Raw genomic sequence first — 13,807 nt, 5'->3', positions numbered from 1 at the left:
GTTTTGCAGTGTTACTTAGAGCACGGCTTAATTTTCCATAAGAATCAGCCTGACATGTCAAAGCATATCAAATTGAACATTTTAGGTGGGGGACAACCTACACCCCGCTGAGATGATAAGAGGGGAAGCTGGTAAGTCTAATCTTTTTGCCATAAGGAAAGGAGATGGTTTACATAAGTGAATATTCTAGATGACTGAAGCTTCCACATTTAGAGACATAACTTTTGTTTAAAATATGTCTAAAAATACATTACCCACTTCACAATTTTTCTAGCATCCGTTTTTGCCATGTAACATAATTCAGGGATGATTCCAGACTGTCAGGTTGTCTGACCCCCAGACTAAATGACTTCAGTCTTTACGCCGAGTGACTACTTCCTCTGCTGTGTCCTCCCTGTTTGCAAGTTGCAAGTTCTTTGTGTTGCGTTCTAGCAATATTTATCTCCTCATCAACTCACAGATCAGAGAAGCAAGCTTGGCCACTTAGTAAGTGCAAAATATAACTATAATTCTAGTTCAACAGGCAGTAGTCAGAAAGTGTAACCTGGGTAATGTAGGGGAGTAAAGTGCATAGGCTTTGTGACAGCTCTAATCTGAGGTTATGTATCCGATTGGAAATTCTGTGCTAATGGAAAGGAACCTTGTAAAAAGCAGAGCTTGGTGGAATTGATAAATAATTTATTATAGCTAGATCATCTTCCACTTTGGATTATAGGTTTAGAAGGGAAGACAGTTAAAACTTTTAACTGAAATGAGATTGTGAGGTGACTGGTGAATGATGATGGTTTTTGGGGGTTACCCATGATAAGCCCATTTGTGATTCCTTCTTCAACATTAAACATTTTATCCCAGCTGTTCAAAACTATCTACTGACTGGCTTGAACGTCAATTCAACCTATTGTTTTCTTAAAATTCTGCCTGATCTTAAAATTAACATAATTATACATGCCACCCCACTACATTTAAAAATACTGAAATGACAAAAAAGCTACAAGATTGGGGAAGAACAAGATTTGTTTGATTAGAATTTTCCCTTCTTGCGCACTGCATTTGATCCGTCCAGCGAGGCTGCACAGTAATAGAATAGGTATCGTTCACAACCATGACCCTTTGCCTTCACAAATAGAGAAACTGGGACTGAAAGAGGGCATGTGATTTGTGAAGGCCCAGGGGACACAGTAAGTGACAGCACTGGCTCGTAGTTCCCCTGACTCTGGACTTTCCTCTACCCCTCACTGCTCCTCGGTGACCCAGGAGCCAACTTGATGCTTATGTGTGTCTATCAATAACATCACCATTGACAACACTGACTTTATTTCCCAATTTCCTTACCTTTAGTCACAGATGGTAACCTGTAATAGAGATAAAGCATCACTTGCCAGAATTGGAAGGGATCTTGGAGATCTCCTTCAATGCACCATTGTACTTGAGTATACTGGGGCTCAGAGAGGTGGCAACGTGCCCAATGTCATACAGCACGTCCTTTGCAGAACAAGAGTCAAACCAGGGTTGTTGATATGCAGTAATGCTCAACCAGTCTTGATGTTGTTTCTTAAACTTTAGTCACTTGAGTATGGGAGTATGGCCCTCAAGATTCTTGTGATATCATTGCTCTAATACTTCCTTAATATTTTTCTTTAAATCGACCCACTTTTCAAAATCTTAAATACCTGTTTTAGCTTTGTCCTAAGCAAAAATGTCCTGAAACCACTGATTTGACTGTTTCCTCTTTAATTATAAATGAAAAGAAATGTACAATTCAAAATAAAAACACACATAATTGTATTACATTGAAAGGCTCAATTACTCTTGGTGGTATTGGAGAGGCATCATTCTGTGCCATTCTCTAAAATCTTTTCTGTACCATTTCTCTTTAGCTAATTATTTAGTCCATATGATGCTCCTTGGAGCACATTTCCAATTGAATCTAAAACTAAGTGCATGTGAAAATTTAATAAAGACTGATTTGATGACTGGGAAGTTACTTAAGGACCCAGAGGTCTCTTAGGAGGAAGAAGATAATGCAGCCGTGAGTGGGGTGAGCATGCATTCTCTGCCTTGCTTTCCCATCCTTGGAACACCCATCTTCCCTCAGAGTAAGACACTTTCAGTGGATGGGCTCATGGCCAGGTCATGCCATTATTCTGGGAATGGAGCTCTGAACATTGGGCACTGACTGCATCAAGGAAATCACCCTTTCCTTGTGTCCCCCCAATCAACAATCAATGCCTAGAAACAAATGCATGCTCTGAAACATGGCATCAAAAGATGTGTTCACCTTCACGGCATGTTTCCTGGGACCTGCAGCCCACCACCTGTACATGCACACATACATACAACTCGCCCCCAAAATATTCTTCCAACCAGCTTCCAGGCACCTGATATTCTACTAGTAAATTTTTTTTTTTTTTTTTTTTGCCTAAACATTTCACTACTTTAAAACTTCAACTAGCCAGGAAGAGGTTACTCTATACTTTATCCATGATGTGTACCTTAATGTGAACGAGTGTATTCCAGCCTTTCACAAGAAAAGACTTTAAGTGCAAGGAAGATGAGAGACATAGGGACTATGGATAGGAAAGTAGGGGGCTAACTTCAGGCCTCAGGAAGGGGGAGGGGTGAGGAGTCAGGCAGGCAGTTCTTTGCCCATCACTGCGGAGCCACAGTGTAGGCAAATGACTTCATAAAGGGACCGAAGCAAAGAACAGCCCCATCTGAGCGACTTCCAAGGAGGTAGCTGATCAGGTTAAGTCCCAGGAACCTTCTCCTGAAAATGTGTTGAGATGGACCTTCTCTGGGTCTTTTCTTAGATAAGAACTCTGGTGGTAACTCTTTGGGGACAGTGCGTTTTGATTTTGTTGCTTTTGACTCAATCCTCTCAGTTGGCCTTGGCAGCTCATGCCCTGTGCTAAGATGGTCCCTGGCAGAGGTCCTAACCGGGGCATAGGAATGCCAGCCTGTTACTAGGACCTAACAACTTACCCACTTTGAGCTTAAGACCTCAGACTGGGCCCTGACCTTGGCTTCTGAGACACCAATGACACCCTCTCTGGGTCAAGTCCTATTTGTTTCTTAAACCTTTGCCACCTTTATGCCATTGAAATTCATCCTTCAAGCACAAGTCCCCTGGGACTGAGAGCTTGGAAGAGCCCATGTGAGTCTGCTGTCTGTCAGCAAAGACCCTTGAGCTAAGCTCAGTTTTACATCCATATTTTATCAACTGAAGGAGAGGAAAGAATTCATGTCACAGTTGGAGAATATGGGCTTTTCTATATTCTGAGGAAGCTATTCTAAAAATAGGCCTGTGGAAGACCTAGCAGGGAAAAATAGGAGCAAAGAAGGAATTTAAAAAATGATTGTGAAAGCTCTTCCTGAAAATGTACAGATACAGATTCCTGCTTATCTCCTTCCTCTGACCCACAGCACCCCAGAGATGAGGCAGGTAGCTCAGGGAAAAGGAAGAGAACTGCCATAAATCTGAGCTAATTTGGAAAGGGAAGGAAGAAGCAGATACTCAGCAATCAATAGAGCGACGATTTGTTTTGTGGTAAATGTTTACGGCTCTGTTGCTGGAATGAAATCCTGCTGCATCAGAACATGGACCATTAGAGGTGAAATGAGTTCACCTAATGCCCTCGGTGTGTAATTGGTAAGCATCCCTCCTCCACGGACAGCAGCCCAGAGTCCCTGGCTTCCAACTAGAGAAAAGATTTTAGATGATTCTTGACATCCTCTTTACCTTTTTATTACTTCAGGATTCCCAAGAAAGAGAGAAAAATGACCGATGTCTCTTTCCTTAGCCCATGCTTGCAGAACGGGATGTACAAATGGCACTTAACGTTTCCTTCCACTCCTGAAAGTGCTGTTGGGGAACAAACGAGGAAATGAAAACAATGAGAACAGGGGCTGGTTTGTTCCTCCACTGACTAAACTCAAGAAGTGATGCCTTGCTCAGCCGCAGGGGGGGAAAGAAGCAACGCTTGTGTTTCCTTGTCATGCAAAGGGGAGGGTGTGAAAAATGCTTGACTGAAAGCGGAGTGCACTCATTAATTGATAATGACTACGCAACCCTAAATGTCTGGAATTTGGGTTAGAGTCAATGTAATTTGACATTTGCCAACCATTATTAAATCCCTTTGATGCTCTCCCTGTGCAGCAGTGATGAGCAGCTGATTGGCTCTTGGGGTTGAAAATGAGGCTGGCTGGGCACTGAGTCACTGGGGTATCTGGAAGGCAGCCACCTTCACCCAACTCCCCTCAGCTTCACCAGCCTCACAAGTGCTGGCGTTCCCAGTGTCTTGTCTTCTCCATCCCCTTCCTCTCTCTGCAGGCTCTCTTCTCTTCCGGTTCCCCTCATTCTCCAGGTCATATTCCCTTTCCAGCTCCAGTTCACCTGCCCCTTTAAAAGCAAACCATCCTCTGCTCAATCGGTTTCTCTAACTCAAAAGCCACCCTCTCTTTGAAAAGCACGAAAACTTATTACAATTGCATCATGATGAAAGGATTAATAAAAAAAGTTGCAGGAGGATTTCATGAAAACCCATTGTGCGAAAAATAGTCCCTGAGAGAATCTGAGAGTCCTTGCCTCCCTCACGTTTCATTTCTGTTTTCCTTTGCCTGTTTGCTCGTCCTTCCACAAACAAGCTTCTCTGCTTCCTCATCCGTTGTATACTGTCCAACGTACCTTTCACCAGAGCCATCCCCGAAAAACTCCCTTAGTTCCAGCCTCTGCGGAACCCATCTCCTGCCTCCCCACAGGAACTGACATAGTCTCAAGGTCCCGATTGAAATTTCCCATGAGAAAGAATTTCATTGGCCAGGCTCCGGTCTAGGGCTCATCACTGGTTGAATCAGCTGTTGCTGGGGGTGCAGGGGGGGAGGGCGCAGGCGGGGAAGTGGGGAGCAGGGGTAAGGCAAGTAAAGTTCATTTTTCCAGAGCTGAGAGGGGGAAGGAGGAAAAGATGGCAGCCCCGGTGCAATGTCCAAGAGCCAACCTCTTCATACTGGGGTCAACTATCTTGGAATAGCCAACGTGGCCTTGCCAATAGTTCTATTTCTATGTTCATAACTTTTAATATACTCCAACACTTGCACTGACCCACTTACTTTACCAGAACCAATTCCCCATCCACACTTCTGCTACATCTCCTTTCAAAGGATTTAGGAGGAGGAAAAAAAATCAGAAAACATTTTAAGGCGGATCCATGAGAATCAAGAGAAGAGCTGCGGCAATGAGAGAAAAAACACGTAATTCCATTACAGTAAGGACAAAGTGGAGTTTCCTCATCCATCTGTCTCTGAAGCAGCATGAAAGGGGTTCAGGCAGAAAGGACAGTGGAGGAAGGAGTCAGGAAGCATTTTCCTAGTTCTAACTATGCCTCCCAGGGCTGTGTGACCTGAGGCAAATCATTTAACTTTTCTGGGCCTCTCTTTTCCTTTCTTGAAAATTAAGAAGAATAAATTAGATGAATCTTAAGTCCTTTCCTCTTCTTCAATTCTGTGATAATATAACTTCAAGAAATATTTGATACAGAAATCATAGAACAGCAAAAGAATTCGAATGGTTTCAAAGAATTATTCCTCTTTCCATTCATTCTTTTAATTCGTCAAGCAAAAATTAATGTTTTAATTCACTTAATTAATTAATGTTTTAATGCTAGCTAATCTCTGGGCTAGGCTCTGGCTATGCAAATGGCAATATGCAGATATGCTCCTTTACACTCACAAAAGGCACAATTTAGCACATTAAGGAAAATCTTTATCATCTACAGTGCAGTATTTCTGAGATAAACCTTCTTTTATGTATAATGCTGTTTTCTCCTGGAGAATTCTTCATACACTGATGATCTATGGCTTCTTTCTCTTCGTCTAACTGGAATGGGAGCCTTCCCTCTCTTGGCGGGGAGACACTTCGAAACCCCAACACTTAGCTGCTACGGAAAAACATGGCCACGACTGGATAGAGAAATTGGCCTGCTTTTCCATCTCCTTCTCTGTCAGGTCTTTGTGTGTGTGTGTGTGTGTGTGTGTGTGTGTGTGTCAGGTCTTTCTAACAGGACTTCCTCTTCAGGTTCGGAGTAAGTTGCAAAAACATCGGAAGACTTTATATTCAAAGATAAATGTAAAAGCATCATGAAACACAGGCAGACACTAATTATGAATTATGGTCCATGTTGACCGTCCTGTTCTCTCTGAGCCACTGGAAGATCATTTCAAGAATGACACGAAAAAAAAAAAAGAATGACACGAGTGGACCCATGGCAATGAGAGTTGGGCCTGTCACATGTTACCTGCTCACTAGGTGCTGGCTGTCACTGTTGGTACTAATAGAAAGCTGACACATTTCAGGGCAGAGTCTCTTAGATCTGAATCTCATCCTAGTCCTTGAGAAAGCGGACCAGCTGCTTATACTCACCCCAAGTGAGTGGGGACCTCAGCTTTGGGCTCAGGGAAGGAGAGACAGCACAGTAGCTACAGCCTCTCTCTTCCCTCCTCTCCTGCAGCCACCCCAAGTGCGTGCCCCCACCCCCGGCCCCGTCCTTGCCCAGCCCAGAGTCTCCTTAACTGGTGACTCACCAGACAGGCCGGGGGGTTGGGGGGGGGCAGTGTTTCACAGGTTCAATCCTGCTCTTCAGCCCCCCAAAGCAAATCAGTGTGTTCTCAGAAAACACAACCCCGGTGGAAATGTTTGCCATTTTCTTGGCTAAGAGTTATTTTTTCCATATTAGAGGTCTGATTTCCTGCCATTCTTGGAGAGTACCGGGAGGAAGGAGGGTCAGGAAGCTGGGCCCAGAGGGGAACAGTGATTAAGTGACCACCCATTTCCGTCCTTTTCCTTCACATCGGCCGGCAAGGGCTCTGAGGTGTTTCCGCATCGGTTATTTTTGCACAGAAAAGAACAGTGTCTTTGTTAAGGGGTCCTAGATGATATGCATGGGAGAGTCAGCGTTTTCCTCGCTTCTGTCCCTCACAAGCAGTGTGGCTTTCCGGAGCAGTGGCTCGCTGGGCCGGTTTCCTCAGCCCTTAAAAGGAGACAATACTCGCTTGTGAAATGACTTGGATTTCCTTCCAAATAAAATGACAGGCAAGTCTAACGTACTATTATTATTGTAAAAGGTCTCTGTCTTGGGAAGTAGCATTCAGTGAGAGGTGAAGAAAGAAGAGGGAAATCTTGAGGAGGGAAAGGGGCCAGACAGGGTCACAAAAGAATATTCCTAGACATTCTCCCCTCCACCCCTCCCCTCTCTCTAAGAGGAACTTCAGAGTGGTTTTCACCAACCAATCACAGGTTGCAGTACTTAGAAGAGTAAAGCTGTTATGGATTAATGGAACTGATTGACTTGATTTGACTATATGTATGTTTATATATATTTTGTTTGTTTGTTTGTTTGTTTGGCTACACTTCACGGCACGTGGGATCCTAGTTCCGCGACCAGGGATTGAACTCGCACCCCTTGCATTGGAAGCACAGAGCCCTAACCACTGGTCCGCCAGGGAAGTCCCTATGTATATTTTTAATAACCTTTTTAAAAGCTCTCCACAGGTACAAAATAAAGAGAACATGATTTATCCAAGTGTTCACTAGTGATATAGTGGGATAATGGAGAAAGTATACTCTGTTTGATGATTGTTTTAATAGCTTGTCAATAGCTTTATTACCTCACTTAACATTCATAATAAACTTGTGCGGTCAGGAGGATAGACCTACGTAAGCCCAACTCGCTACCTCTTCTTTGTCTTTTGAATGAGGAAACTCAAACCCAGGGAGGTCAAGTGGCTGGCCCAATGTCACAAAAGTGCTAAGCAACAACGCTGAGGTGAAAACATCTCTCTTCTCGCGATGCACTTTCCCATCTACCATGTGCTGACCAGCACCTTCACGAAGCAAATTCGGCCCTACTATGAAGAGATGCCTGAATATTTGGTTCACTTAATAGTTGTTTATGTTTATACTGGAGCTATTATATTAATAGCATTCCAAAAGTGTGTTCAGAAGATGAGTTTTACTATATTTTTATTAAAATAACTAGTCCATGTTTAAAGGTTAAAAACACAACTTCATTGTTATATTTGGTCCTTTAAAGGATCAGGTGGTTTTATTCAGCATTATGAAAACTGTATGGTACAAGAATTGGGGTAAGGCTTATTTAATTTACTACCTTATCTAATGAGTACAATAAGCTAAGACTGTGTTCAACATTGAGAGTCAAAAATGCCCGAGGCAATATATATTAGTTAGAACTGTATGTTTATGTTTACTTATTTATTTTAGGTGGTGACAGAAATTCATCCCGTGGTCTGTGCACAAAGAGGAATTCATTATAAGGATTGCAGTATAATTTATTGTAGGAATACTAAAGTAACCTTGTGGAAACCCTAGAAGTGGAACATGACTTCTAGAACCACTAGAAACAGGGATTCAAGAGCTCGGAGCCCTGCATCTCAGCTCTCTTCCCATTTATTTCATTCTTCTCTTTCTCAAGACTCGCCCTTTTTTTTTTTTTTTTTTTGCTCTGATATCTAAAAACATGGCTGTCAGTAACACATGGCTTCAAAACCAAAAGAGATTGAATTCCTTTTCTCAGTTCCAATTCCCACATTGGACCAGGAGCTCACCCTAAACCAAATGACTCTGCCCTTCAGGATGGTATACTCTGCTTCGGTCAGGCACTCACTCCCAACCAATCCATCCGTGCAGGTAAGGAGAGGGGTTACATTGGACTAGCACGGAGGGTCCTCTGATAAACACATGGGTGTAGGGGAAATGAGCTGCCGCTAGAAGAGGGATGTGGAAAAGACAATCCCGTGAAGAATGGACAGCCCCTAACCCTCACGAAGCTCCCACTCTCATCATCTATACACAGATAACGACACTACAGTTACATGAACTGTTAGAGAAATACATCAGATGCCCCTAAAAACAGAAGGAACAATGACTGTGCCTAAAAGGAATCAGGACGTTTGTACAGAGAAAGTCAGATTCAAGCTAAGTCTCAAAAAGATCATCAGTGAGGAAAGGGCATTCCAGACAGAGGGAACAACTTATCCAAAGGCTCGGGGACGGGAAACCGTGACACGAAGGAGTGAAAAGATGAGGCTGGAAAGGGCAATGGCCCCCTGTGTGCCTTCGTACCTATGACCCATTTGCCTTCCCCATCCTCTAAGGAACAAGTGAGGTCCTGAAACGCTGGAGGCGCATTATATGGAACTTCTGGCTTTTTATTTACATAATAGAGCACTTTTATATAAATTCTTTCCTTGGGTTCACACAATTTTGCCATGATGTAGGTAAGACTCACATTATTTCCCCCAATTTTGTGACGAGAAAAGAAATTCTTAAAGGACTGTGACTTGGCTAAGGTTAGTTTAGGGATAGAACCAGAACTGGATCCCAGGTTCTCAATTCCGAACTCAGTGTTCTTTCTGCCTCTTCTTGGGGTTTTCCTTTAATGTCAACCTAAGGAATCACACCTGTGTCACTAATAATTCAGTCTACTGTGACAAACCACTCAGATGCTCCCAAATGAATTATGTATGTTTTATTTTGGTCAGTTATTAGCTTGTAAAATCTCCATTCCAGAAATTATCTGAAAGAGAAGATCCTTGTCACCTGGAATGGGAGGGGAGGAGGACAAAGAAGTGACCTTTCAGTAACTTGTTTATTCTTACGATTCTTCTGTTATAATCAGTACATGAAGATTTAAACAAATCTCATAAGTACATAAAATGAACTGGTGATGTATTTTCACCATCCAAAAGGCCTGCTAGATTTTAAGCTACCTGAGGACAGGGAATGTATCACATTTTTCAAAAGCCAGAATTTGGCCAGCTTTGCTGTTGTGCCTGGCCCTTACTTTGTAAATTCTCAATAGACGTCTGATAAGTGAATGCATAAATAAGCAAATGAACGCAGGGAATTTTTAAAAATAAGAACACAACATAGATCTATGATGAAGAGCAGGCCTTGGTGTCAGATATATTGGGGATCAAATTTTGGCTGTACCACCTGCTACGTGTGAAGTAATCGGCAAGTTATTATCTAAGCCTCCACCTCCTTAGTTGTGAAATGAAAATATAATGGAACTTACTCCTGAGGTTGTTTTTTTATTGAATAAAAATTTATTGAGCATCTACTATATGCCAGGCACTGTTCAAGGTTCAGGAAGATAGCTCAGAAAACACAGGTAACAAGGGCAATAGACAATAAACAAGGCAATAAATCTGTGAATGAGTTAATTTTAATTGTGATGCAGTGCCATGAAGGAAGAAAACAGGGTAGTGCAGACTCGATCACGGACATGTGGACTGCTTTAGAAAGAATGGTGAGAAAAGGCTTCCCTACGGAGGTGACGTTTGAACAAAGACCCAGGGGGGAAGAGAGTGAGCATGCAAAGGGAGATCCAAGGAAGAGCTTTCTGGGCAAAGGAAGCAAGAGCCAAGCAGAGGGAGGGGGCAGGATTGCAGAGCTGGAAGAAAAGCAAGAAGGTTCCTGGGACCAGGGGTACTAGGTAGGAGAGAGGCTGGAAATGGGCCAGGTCCCGAAGTGCCTTGTAGGGCAAAGTCAGGGATTGGGGCTTTGCTCTCAGAGCTATGGGGGTCCCCTGAGGAATTTAAACAGAAGGGTACCCTTACCCGATTCACATTTTTAGAAAAGCACTCTGCCTCAGTAAAAAGCATCAGCATCCATCTAACAGCTTATGTGAAAAACCTGACCTTTCTGGCTCCTCAATTTCCCTTTCCCTCCCCATCAACAAATCCAGCGAACTGGCCCTGTAAAACGTATCCCCAGAATCTTAATTTCTCTCCACTTCGACTAAAACTACCTTCATCTAAGTTGCCTTCCCTGGTCTAGGCTATTGCAAGGCTAAATTAGACACTGTAAGTGTGAGAACTGACCAGACTTTCAAGGGGAGAGGTGAAGTAGGTAGCTGAACATTTAAAACTAAATCTCAAGTTGGGAGTTACATGACACACATAAACACTTGACACAGCACCTGGCTTCAAGAATGTCCGTAACGCACATTTTAAAACATGATTACTCATCCTCCTGGTGCTTTTCAGCATGATGGAAAGATCAAGGGATTTGGAGCAGGAGACTTGGGTTGATGTCTTACTTTAAAAGAATTGTGGGGGCTTCCCTGGTGGCGCAGTGGTTGAGAGTCCGCCTGCCGATGCAGGGGACACGGGTTCGTGCCCCGGTCCGGGAAAATCCCACATGCCGCGGAGCGGCTGGGCCCGTGAGCCATGGCCGCTGAGCCTGCGCGTCCGGAGCCTGTGCTCCGCAACGGGAGAGGCCACAACAGTTATACAGGGCTGTTATGAGCGTCAAATATGGCAACGGGTATGAAAGCGCTTTGTAATCTGAAAAGCATCTTTTCATGAGTGATCAACTATATGAAGTTACATTTAATTCAGTTTCCCTTTGTGTGTGACCTCTCAGGTTCCTATACTGTAAGACAATATTACAAAAGAAATTTTATTATAGGACACTGGGGTCTTCAGCTTACAGGAAGACTGAGTCCCAGATTCTTGAACCTCTGCCTTGTATAGTCAAAACCAGTGCTATCCAATAGACCTCTCTGCTGAGATGGAAATGTGTATCTCTGCTCTCCACCGTGGTAGTCACTAGCCATTGTGGTTACCGAGCAATTGAAACATGGCCAGTGTGACAAAGGAGCACTACATTTAATTTTTTAGTTTTTTAATTTAAATTTAAATAGCCACATATGGTTAGTGGCTACTGTATTGCACAGCACAAGTCCAAAAGCTCTACTTTCTCAGGGTCCTCATCTATAAAATGAGGACCCACTAAGGTCCTTTCTAGTTCTATCGATGCTTCTACGTACATTATTCAGAAATAGGTAAGCCAATTTGGATAAAATAAAAGCTGAATCCAGAGTCACTTTTCTTATTCTTGAGTCAAAGATAATCCTAGATTTTTTTTTTTTTAAAGTTCATAGCTGCTTTATTTATCAACAGGAGGAAAGACTTTGAAACAATGACAACACAGTCTCAAGTAAAAGGCAGTCCTAGGAGATGAACTATTATACTCAAGGAATACATTCTCCTGGGAGCTATATTTTGGTATCAAGTAGAATACTTGTTCCAAAGTTAACATTCTCCATTTCTCATTAAGAAAAATTGCCAGGGAAAAATGTTTGGAATTGAATAAATAAACGGATGGCTGCCTTGGAGATTGTTTATATGATGCTGACAGTTGCCAGGTCATAAGGGGTTTCCATGATGAAGCTGGCACTAATTTTGTCTCTTTGTATAAGAACTGTCTTCCTATTAGGTGGAGACGGAACATAAGGTGAAATACAGAGAGAAACAGACAGAAAAGGAAGGTAACATGATTGAATTGTTTGGGGGGAAAAATGAAAGCTCCACAGAAAAGAAACCCAAGACAACTGAAAGGACAAGCTATGAAAGATGGCAAGAAGTGAGAAAAGCATTTGAAGGGGAGAAATGAATATGGAACTGAAATCAAGAAGACAGAGAGGGAACAGATTGGGGTAGGCGGGGTGAGGATCAGAGAAGAAATTCCAGATCCATTTGTGAACGACACCAGGAGCTAAGCCTGCCTGTGGGGAAAAAAATAAGAAAGACCAGAAAAAAAAAATTACTTTGGAAAGAAAGAGAGTGACAAGGTAGTGAGGACAAGGAGGGACAGCTGTCATCTCATTTAATTAAGAAATTATTAATGCAACAGACGGGCCAGCCACAATGAGCCTTCACTGATGAGATGCTACTAAAACTCCAGATAATGGCAGCTGAAAAGTTATTGAGAGCAAAGCGGTAAGAATGCTAATTTAATTGGTAATAACATTATACTTAGCATAATGCTTTGGAATTTAAAAATCACACATTAAGTCAATTTCAATGACTCTGGTTATCATCTAACTATGATTGTTTAAATAATATAATACAATAAAATGTAAAAAAGAAGGCTTAATAATTTTAAGTTATCACTCTCGTGTTCTGAATTCTCCTTTTAAGCATTTACTGTTCAATCCTGCAGTCCTGGTGGAGGTAATAATACCCTGCTGGCTACATCTTTACCGAACAGAGATAGTTGTCGGATCAGAAGAAGATAAATGGCAAACTTAGCTTCTAAATGCCTTATTTTTTTCTTCTCCATCCTTTATTTTTCCATTATCAGAATAGGTGGCTTCTTTCTTCAAACATCTACCTTGTTTCCTTCTCTTTCCTCCTCTCACCAAGCAGGTCCTCTGACAACACCTCCCTGCCTTCATTACAAGAAAATATGGCATCAATCCTGTTAGACTAAACGTATTACAGGTCATGTAGGAGCTCAGCCATGCAAGGTCCCTTCACAAAATGTCGTCGAGATTGCAGCACTGAGAGCCAAGAACCATAGCCCTGTGGCCATGCCTATGTTGCTGATGGCTGTTGGAGAAGAGAAAGATATTTTGCTTACCTGACTCCTTCGTGGGCAATCCATCCAGAAGTTCTTCTCATAGTGGGTGGAAAGAAAAAGGTAAAGCAATTGATTTATTTGAAAATATCTTTATTTTTCTAATGGTACATGAATGCTGTAAATTATTCCCACAATACAGAGAAAATTAAAGGTCTTATAACCCTACCCGGAGCATCACTATCAAGAATTTGATGCATGTTTCCAGAAGTCAACATACATATGAACATAAATAAGATCTTATTTAGGTAGTGTTCTGTAGGAGCCCTTTTTTCTTTCTTTTTTTTTTTTTTTTTTTTTTTTTTTTGCGGTACGCGGGCCTCTCACTGTTGTGGTCTCTCCCGTTGCGGAGCACAGGCTCCGGACGCA

This window comes from Kogia breviceps, chromosome 2, assembly GCF_026419965.1.
Source record: "Kogia breviceps isolate mKogBre1 chromosome 2, mKogBre1 haplotype 1, whole genome shotgun sequence".
NCBI classification, from domain to species: Eukaryota; Metazoa; Chordata; class Mammalia; order Artiodactyla; family Physeteridae; genus Kogia; species Kogia breviceps.
Note: the sequence above shows the minus strand (reverse complement) of the source record.